Source organism: Leuresthes tenuis, unplaced genomic scaffold, assembly GCF_036924035.1.
Source record: "Leuresthes tenuis unplaced genomic scaffold, fLeuTen1.0.hap1 SCAF_10, whole genome shotgun sequence".
In the NCBI taxonomy this organism is placed as follows: Eukaryota; Metazoa; Chordata; class Actinopteri; order Atheriniformes; family Atherinopsidae; genus Leuresthes; species Leuresthes tenuis.
The window spans coordinates 26,857,078-26,866,477 of record NW_027325364.1 but is presented as its reverse complement, the minus strand read 5'-3'; the positions used below and the strand labels follow the sequence as shown (position 1 = coordinate 26,866,477).

Sequence of the window (9,400 nt, the reverse complement as noted above, 5' to 3'; positions counted from 1 at the left end):
TGTATGGTTGGGCATTCGTACCTTTTCTTACCCATTTTTCAGTAATTATGGGTGGACATTCACACCTTCTTGCATTTGAACACCTCCTCTCCCGCTTATGATCATGTGCGGTTTGATATTCGAAAATTCTCTTCCATGTTTTCTAGCAATTATTGATGGACATTCAGACCTTCTTGCAGCTGAACACCTCCGCTCCAGCTGTTGATGGTGTATAGAAAAAAGGGCTTCACCCGCAAAGGTAAAGACTGCCAAAAATAGAAACAACTCATTAGTGCTGCTCTCCACAGAAGTCTTTAGTAAAAGGCGAAAGACTTGTACGTTATGAAGAGAAACCAGAGTACGATTATCCGTCACTGCGGGAGCAGGGCATCAGGCTAGTTGGCATAGCCACCTTCCCCATGGTGAGCTTTGCTTGGTTGAGACGCTTGCTCCCCCCCCCCCCCCCCCCCCCCCCCCCCTCCCCACTCAAACTAAATTAAAACTGCTAAACCGCTAATCTGTTACATGTAAGGCAGATGTCAAATTCACCGAATTAGGATTATTCGGTATTCGGCCAATCGAGCTGTAGCAGCTTCGGTAAAAGAGTATAAGTTGAAGAGTTTGTGAATAAAGGTGTGCGCACACATGGTGAGCTGTAGGAAAATAGGCAGGGAGCAATGCCGGCTGGGGTATATGTTCTTGTATGTTGTCTGACTGTTTGATTAGAATGTCTTGTGTAAGTGTCCTGTTGAATGTTACATGTTTGGGCTTTGACACTTCACGGTGGTTGTTAACTGTGTGGTGTGTCCTGAAATGTTATATGTTTGGGCTGTGTGACATGCTTAATGCTTGTCAGTAGCTACCCACTTATTCATATATAGCAACTGACAACATAAGAAGTCTGGACATACTTTGATAGTAGTTGTAGAAGTATCCTTATTGATAATAGATAAACTAATTCATAGTGATAGAACAGTAGATGAACAGGTGCCTGCACATGTCTCACGAAAATAAAATGGGTGTATGATTGCTGACGGCAGAGCAATACTGCCAAACTTATGAGTTCTTGTGGCAAACTTGATTCAGTGTCTTGACGTGTATACGCTGTTTCGCTGACTTGATTGTCACAAGAAACAAAGTGTGTTTGATAAGATCCGACCATTTTATTACGGGAGGATCAGTATGTATGGATTCTGATGTGACTGATAAACCCATTCGTATCGTAAGCATAATCTAATACGTGAGACAACGCCCTGGCACACAATCAAAAAAAAAAAGAGAGAGCGGTTTTGTGTCCCCACAGTCCATAATGTAGAAAAGAGAGAAAAAAGCCTTTCTGATTTGGTGTGTGTTCTCACAGTGCAGAGTGTAGAGAAAAGAGAGAAAAGAAAGCCGTTTTGGTGTCACGGGTGTTGTAACTTACACACACACATTTCTGAATTGAGAAAGGAAATTATTTTAGAGGAAGCACTAGAGTTTAGATCCCACATTTGTTGATAGGCATTCATTTATTTCTTCACTTCTGATGAAGTTTCAACAATAAACAACAAACTTTGTATTATGAGAAAGAACCAGACTCATTCTTCAGGAATCCGAAAATAAGCTCTATTTTACGAGTTATGCACGAATTCGGATTCTCCTATAAAACCTTAACTCTAACCAAGTTAAGACTGCTTTGTCCTTCATATTTATTCATGTCTAATCAAGTTTCAACGATAAACAACGTTGTACTTTGTACTTCTTCAGCAATAAGCATCTCTCGACATATGACGAAATACAGATTTTGCTATAAAATTAATTCCTTCTATCAGCCTGACTCAAAACTGTTTGTCCTCCTTATTTATCCACTTCAAATCAAGTTTCAACAATTAAAAAAATGTTGTAGTTTGAGAAAAAACAACTTAATCTTAAGCAATCAGTAGGGTAAGAAAGGGTAAGAAAAGGTGCAAATGCCAACCATACATCACTAAAAGGTGGAGCGGAAGTATTCGGCTGCAAGTAGGTGCGAATGCCTGACGATGTATGATCAAAAGAGGGAGCGGAGGTTTTCGGCTGCAAGTAGGTCTGAATGTCCAACCATAATTTGTAAAAACCGGGGAAGAAAAGGCTCGAAAGCCCGACTATACACCATCAAAAGCGGGAGCGGAGGTGTTCGGCTGCAAGTAGGTGTGAATGTTCGACCATAATTTGTAAAAAGCGGGTAAGAAAAGGTTCGAATGCCCGACTATATATTAACCAAAGAAGGAGGAGAGGTCTTCGGATAAGAGTGGGTGAGAATTTACAACCATAATCTATAAAATGCGGTGAAAAAAAAGGTGTGAATACCCCATAGAACACTAAAAGGTAGAGCGGAAGTGTTCGGCTGCAAGAAGGTGTGAATGTCTGACCATAGATTGTAAAAAGCGGGTAAGAAAAGGTTCGAATGCCCGAACATACACCATCAAAGGAGGGAGCGGAGGTGTTCCGCTGTAAGAAGGTGTGAATGTCCGACCATAGTTGGCAAAAAGCAGGTAAGAAAAGGTTAAAATACCCGATTGTACACAATCAATAGCGGGAGCAGAGTTGTTCCGCTACTAAAAGGTGTGAAAGTCCGACCATGGTTTGTAAAAAGCGGGTAAGAAAAGGTGCGAATGCCCGACAATGTATGATCAAAGGAGGGAGCGGAGGTTTTCGGCTGAAACAAGGTCTGAATGTCCATCCATATTTTGTAAAAATCTGGGAAGAAAAGGCTCGAAAGCCCGACTATACACCATCAACAGCTGGAGCGGAGGTGTTCAGCTGCAAGAAGGTCTGAATGTCCATCAATAATTGCTAGAAAACATGGAAGAGAATTTTCGAAAATCAAACCGCACATGATCATAAGCGGGAGAGGAGGTGTTCAAATGCAAGAAGGTGTGAATGTCCACCCATAATTACTGCAAAATGGGTAAGAAAAGGTACGAATGCCCAACCATACATGATCCTAACAGGGAGCGGAGGTGTCTGGCTGCGACAAGGTGTGTTTGTCCACCCATAATTAATGAAAAGCGGGCAACAAGTAGGTTTGAATACCCATCATCAAAAGCAGGAGTGGATGTGTTCGGCTACAAGAAGGTTTGAATGTCTGACCATAGTTTGTAAAAAGCGGGTAAGAAAAGGTTCGAATGCCCGAACATACACCATCAAAGGAGGGAGCGGAGGTGTTCCGCTGTAAGAAGGTGTGAATGTCCAACCATAATTGGCAAAAAGCAGGTAAGAAAAGGTTAAAATACCCTATTGTACACAATCAATAGCGGGAGCAGAGTTGTTCCGCTACCAAAAGGTGTGAAAGTCCGACCATGAATTGTAAAAAGCGGGTAAGAAAAGGTGCGAATGCCCGACAATGTATGATCAAAAGAGGGAGCGGAGGTTTTCGGCTGAAAGAAGGTCTGAATGTCCATCCATAATTTGTAAAAATCGGGGAAGAAAAGGCTCGAAAGCCCGACTATACACCATCAACAGCTGGAGCGGAGGTGTTCAGCTGCAAGACGGTCTGAATGTCCATCAATAATTGCTAGAAAACATGAAAGAAAATTTTCAAATATCAAACTGCACATGATCATAAGCAGGAGAGGAGGTGTTCAGCTGCAAGAAGGTGTGAATGTCTACCCATAATTACTGAAAAATGGGTAAGAGAAGGTGCGAATGACTAACCATACATCATCAAAAGAGGGAGCGGAGGTGTTCCGCTGTAAGACGGTGTGAATGTCCGACCATAGATGGTAAAAAGCGGGTAAGAAAAGGTTAAATTACCCGACTGTACACAATCAAAAGAGGGAGCGGAGTTGTTCAGCTAAGAGAAGGTGTGAAAGTCCGACCTTGGTTTGTAAAAAGCGGGTAAGAAAAGGTTCGTATGCCCGAATATACACCATCAAAAGCGGAAGCGGAGGTGTTCGGCTGCAAGATATTGTGAACGTCCGACCAAAGTTTGTAAAAAGCAGTTAAGAAAAGGTTCGAATATCTAACCAAACATAAGAATGAGTCTTTTCCGCTGTCGAATGCCCGAACATACACCATCAAAGGAGGGAGCGGAGGTGTTCCGCTGTAAGAAGGTGTGAATGTCCAACCATAATTGGCAAAAAGCGGGTAAGAAAAGGTTAAAATACCCTACTGTACACAATCAATAGCGGGAGCGGATGTGTTCGGCTACAAGAAGGTGTAACAGTCCGACCATGGTTTGTAAAAAGCGGGTAAGAAAAGGTGCGAATGTCCGACAATGTATGAGCAAAAGAGAGAGCGGAGGTTTTCGGATACACGACGGTTTGAATGTCCTACCATAGTTTGTAAATAGCGGGTAAGAAAAGGTTCGAATGCCCGACTATACACTATAAAAAGCGGGAGCGGAGTTGTTCCGCTGTAAGACGGTGTTAATGTCCGACCATAGTTGGTAAAAAGCGGGTAAGAAAAGGTTAAAATACCCGACTGTACACAATCAATAGCGGGAGCGGAGTTGTTCGGCTACAAGAAGGTGTGAAAGTCCGACCATGGTTTGTAAAAAGCAGTTAAGAAAAGGTTCGAATATCCAACCAAACATAATCAAAAGCGGGAGCAGAGCTGTTCGACTGCAAGTAGGTGTGAATGTCCAGCCATAATTACTCACAAACGGGGGAAGAAAAGTTAGTATTGCCAGACCATACATGATCAAAACAGGGAGCGGAGGTTCAGCTGCAAGGTGTGAATGTCTGACTATAGTTTGTAAAAAGCGGGTAAGACAAGGTGCGAATGCCCAACAATGTATGATCAAAAGAGAGAGCGGAGGTGTTCGGCTGCAAGGTCTGAATGTCCAACCATAATTTGTAAAAACCGGGTAAGAAAAGGCTCGAAAGCCCGACTATACATCATCAAAAGCGGTAGCGGAGGTGTTCAGCTGCAAGAAGGTGTGAATGTTCGACTAAAGTTTGTAAAAAGCTGGTAAGACAAGGAGCGATGTCCCGACATTGTATGATCAAAAGCGGGAGCGGAGGTGTCCAGCTGTGAGTAGGTGTGAATGTCCGACCATAATTGCTGAAAAATGTGTTAGAAAAGGTAAGAATACTGGACCATACATCATCAAAAGCAGGAGAAGTGGTGTTCGGCTGCAAGAAGGTGTGAAAGTCCGACAATGGTTTGTAAAAAGCGGGTAAAAAAAGGTTCGAATGCCCGAATATACATCATCAAAAGTGGAAGCGGAGGTGTTCGGATGCAAGAAGGTGTGAACGTCCGACCAAAGTTTGTAAAAAGCAGTGAAAAGCGACAAAAAGCATTTTGTGAGTTCTGCATGATTTGGGATTTTGCTTATAAAATGCATTACTTCACTCAAACTATGTTAAAACTGATTTGTCCTTCATATTTACCATGTCTAGAAATATTTAAACAAAAAAACAACGTTGTACTTTGCAGTAAAAGAAAGAGAAAATCTAAAGTTTCAGGAATCCGAGTATAAGCCTGCTTTCATGAGTTCTGCACGATTTCGGATTTTGCTATAAAATGAATTGCTTTGCTCAAACCAAGTTAAAACTGCTTTGTCCTTCCATATTCATCAATGTCTAGATCGACTTCAACAAAGAAAAACATTGGACTTTGCAGTAGAAGAAGTTGAAATCCATCTACACATTGATAAATATGAAGGACAAAGCAGTTCCCACTTGCCCATAAGAAAATAAGCTTATTCTCGGATTCCTGATCCTTCAGTTTTGCTCTTTCTTCTACTGCAAAATACAATGTTGTTCTTTGTTGAAGTCGATCTAGACATTGATAAATATGAAGGAAAAAGCAGTTTTAACTTGGTTTGAGTGAATGAATTCATTTTATACATAAAATCCGAAATCGTGCAGAACTCATGAAAATAAGCTTATTCTCGGATTCCTAAAACTTTTGATTGGCTCTTTCTTTTACTGCAAAGTACAACGTTGTTTTTTTTTTTTGTTTAAATCTATCGAGACATTGATAAATATGAAGGTAAAAGCCGTTTTAACATAGTTTGAGTGAAGGAATTGATTTTATAGATAAAATCCCAAATCATGCAGAACTCCTCAAAAGGGGCGTATGGCTTAATCACAAGTGTGGTTCTTTCTCATTCAGGGTAGTATGAGGAAGTTTATGCTTGAAATATATGTAGAAATAGGTACATATGAAGGACAAAGCAGTGTTAACTTAGTTTGAGTGAAGGAATTCATTTTATACATAAAATCCCAAATCATGCAGAACGTATGAAAAGAAGCTTATTCTCGGATTCCTGATCCTTCAGTTTTGCTCTTTCTTCTACTGCAAAATACAATGTTGTTCTTTGTTGAAGTCGATCTAGACATTGATAAATATGAAGGAAAAAGCAGTTTTAACTTAGTTTGAGTGAATGAATTCATTTTATACATAAAATCCGAAATCGTGCAGAACTCATGAAAATAAGCTTATTCTCGGATTCCTAAAACTTTTGATTTGCACTTTCTTTTACTGCAAAGTACAACGTTGTTTTTTGTTGAAATCTATCTAGACATTGATAAATACCAGCCGAAACTCTGCTGCCGCTTTTGATAATTTATGGTTGGGCATTCTTACCTTTTCTTACCCGCTTTTTACAAATTATGATCTTACATTCACACCTACTTGCAGTCGAACACCTTCTCATCCACTTATGATCATGTGCGGTTGGGCTTTCGCACCTTTTCTTACCCATTTTTCAGTAATTATGGGTGGACATTCAGACCTTCTTGCAGCCGAAAACCTCCGCTCCTCTTTTGATCATACATTGTCGGGCATTCACACCTTGTCTTACCCGCTTTTTACAAACTTTAGTCGGACATTCAAACCTTCTTGCAGCTGAACCACCTCCACTCCCTGTTTTGATCATATATGGTCTGGCAATAGTACCTTTTCTTACCCGTTTGTGAGTAATTATGGCTGGACATTCACACCTTCTTGCAGCCAAACACAACCTCTCCCGCTTTTGATGATATATGGTCCGGCATTTTTACCTTTTCTAACACATTTTTCAGCAATTATGGTCGGACATTCACACCTACTCACAGACGAACACCTCCGCTCCCGCTTTTGATTATGTTCGGTTGGATATTCAAACCTTTTCTTAACTGCTTTTTACAAACTTTGGTCGGACGTTCACACCTTCTTGCAGCCGAACACCCCCGCTTCCGCTTTTGATGGTATATATTCAGGTATTCGAACCTTCTCTTACCCGCTTTTTACAAACCATGGTTGGACTTTCATACCTTCTTGTAGCTGAACAACTCCACTCCTGCTTTTGATGATTTATGGTTGGACATTCGCATCTTTTCCTACCCATTTTTCAGTAATTATGGGTGGATATTCACATCTTCTTGCAGCTGAACACCTCCTCTCCCGCTAATGATCATGTAAGGTTTGATATTCGAAAATTTTCTTTCATGTTTTAAAGCAATTATTAATGGACATTCACACCTACTTGCAGCCGAACATCACCTCTCCCGCTTTTGATGATGTATGGACCGGCATTCTTACCTTTTCTAACACATTTTTCAGCAATTATGGTTGGAGAATCACACCTACTCACAGCCGAACAACTCCGCTACCGCATTTGATGGTGTATAGTCGGGCATTCTCACCCTTTCTCATCAGCTTTTTGCAAATTATTCTCTGACATTCACACCTACTTGCAGTCGAACAGCTCTGCTCCCGCTTTTGATTATGTTTGGTTAGATATTCGAACCTTTTCTTAACTGCTTTTTTACAAACTTTGGTCGGACGTTCACACCTTCTTGCAGCCGAACACTTACGCTTCCGGTTTTGATAGTGTATATTCGGGAATACGAACCTTTTCTTACCCGCTTTTTACAAACCATGGTCGGACTTTCACACCTTCTCTTAGCTGAACAACTCCGCTCCCTCTTTTGATTGTTTACAGTCGGGTATTTTAACCTTTTCTTACCCGCTTTTTACCAACTATGATCGGACATTCACACCGTCTTACAGCGGAACACCTCCGCTCCCTCTTTTGATGGTGTATGTTCGGGCATTCGAACCTTTTCTTACCCGCTTTTTACAAACCATGGTGTGACTTTCACACCTTCTTGTAGCCGAACAACTCCGCTCCCGCTATTGATTGTGTACAGTCGGGTATTTTAACCTTTTCTTACCCGCTTTTTACCAACTATGGTCGGACATTCACACCGTCTTACAGCGGAACACCTCTGCTCCCGCTTTTGATCATGTAAGGTTTGATATTCGAAAATTTTCTTTCATATTTTAAAGCAATTATTAATGGACATTCACACCTACTTGCAGCCGAACACCACCTCTCCCGCTTTTGATGATGTATGGACCGGCATTCTTACCTTTTCTAACACATTTTTCAGCAATTATGGTTGGAGAAGCGGGAGGAGAGGTCTTCGGATGAGAGTGGTTGAAAATTTCCGACCATAATGTATAAAATGCGGTGAAAAAAAGGTGTGATAGAACACTAAAAGGTGGAGCGGAAGTGTTCGGCGGCAAGAAGGTGTGAATGTCCGACTATATTTGGTGAAAAGCAGGTGAAGCAAGGTCTGAATGCCCAACCTTACATCATCAAAAGCGAGATCAGAGGTGTTTGGCTGCAAGAAGGCAATAGTTTGCCAAAAGCGGGTAAGGTGCGAATGTCCGACTAAATATCAACAAAATTTGGGGCAGAGGTCTTCGGATGCAAGTGGGTGTGAATATCCAACCATACAAGTATGGTGAAGAGGAAGCTGTGAATAGCCGACCATAGTTTGGAAAAAGCGGGTAAGAAAAGGTTTGAATACACGAACATACACCATCAAAAGAGGGAGCGGAGGTGTTCCGCTGTACGAAGGTGTGAATGTCCGACCATAGTTGGTAAAAAGCGGGTAAGAAAAGGTTAAAATACCCGACTGTACACAATCAATAGCGGGAGCGGATGTGTTCGGCTACAAGAAAGTGTGAAAGTCCGACCATGGTTTGTAAAAAGCGGGTAAGAAAAGGTGCGAATTTCCGACAATGTATGATCAAAAGAGAGAGCGGAGGTTTTCGGATACAAGAAGGTTTGAATGTCCCACCATAGTTTGTAAAACGCGGGTAAGAAAAGGTTCGAATGCCCGACTATACACAATCAATAGCGGGAGCGGATGTGTTCAGCTACAAGAAGGTGTGAAAGTCCGATCATGGTTTGTAAAAACCGGGAAGAAAAAGCTCGGACTTTCACACCTTTTAGTAGCCGAACAACTCCGCTCCCGCTATTGATTGTGTACAGTCGGGTATTTTAACATTTTCTTACCCGCTTTTTACCAACTATGGTCGGACATTCACACCGTCTTACAGCGGAACACCTCCTCTCCCGCTTATGATCATGTACGGTTTGATATTCGAAAATTTACTTTCTTATTTTAAAGCAATTATTGATGGACATTCAAACCTTCTTTTTGATGGTGTATAGTCGGGC

General features: G+C 41.4%; 1 non-coding gene across 1 annotated transcript; it reads right to left on the bottom strand.

Annotated features, from left to right (window-relative positions):
- Positions 1-227: 227 nt before the first annotated feature.
- Positions 228-341, bottom strand: LOC140317185 (U5 spliceosomal RNA). Its single transcript, XR_011917520.1, has one exon. It is a non-coding gene; the product is annotated as a U5 spliceosomal RNA (small nuclear RNA).
- Between the last annotated feature and the right edge of the window lie 9,059 nt (positions 342-9,400).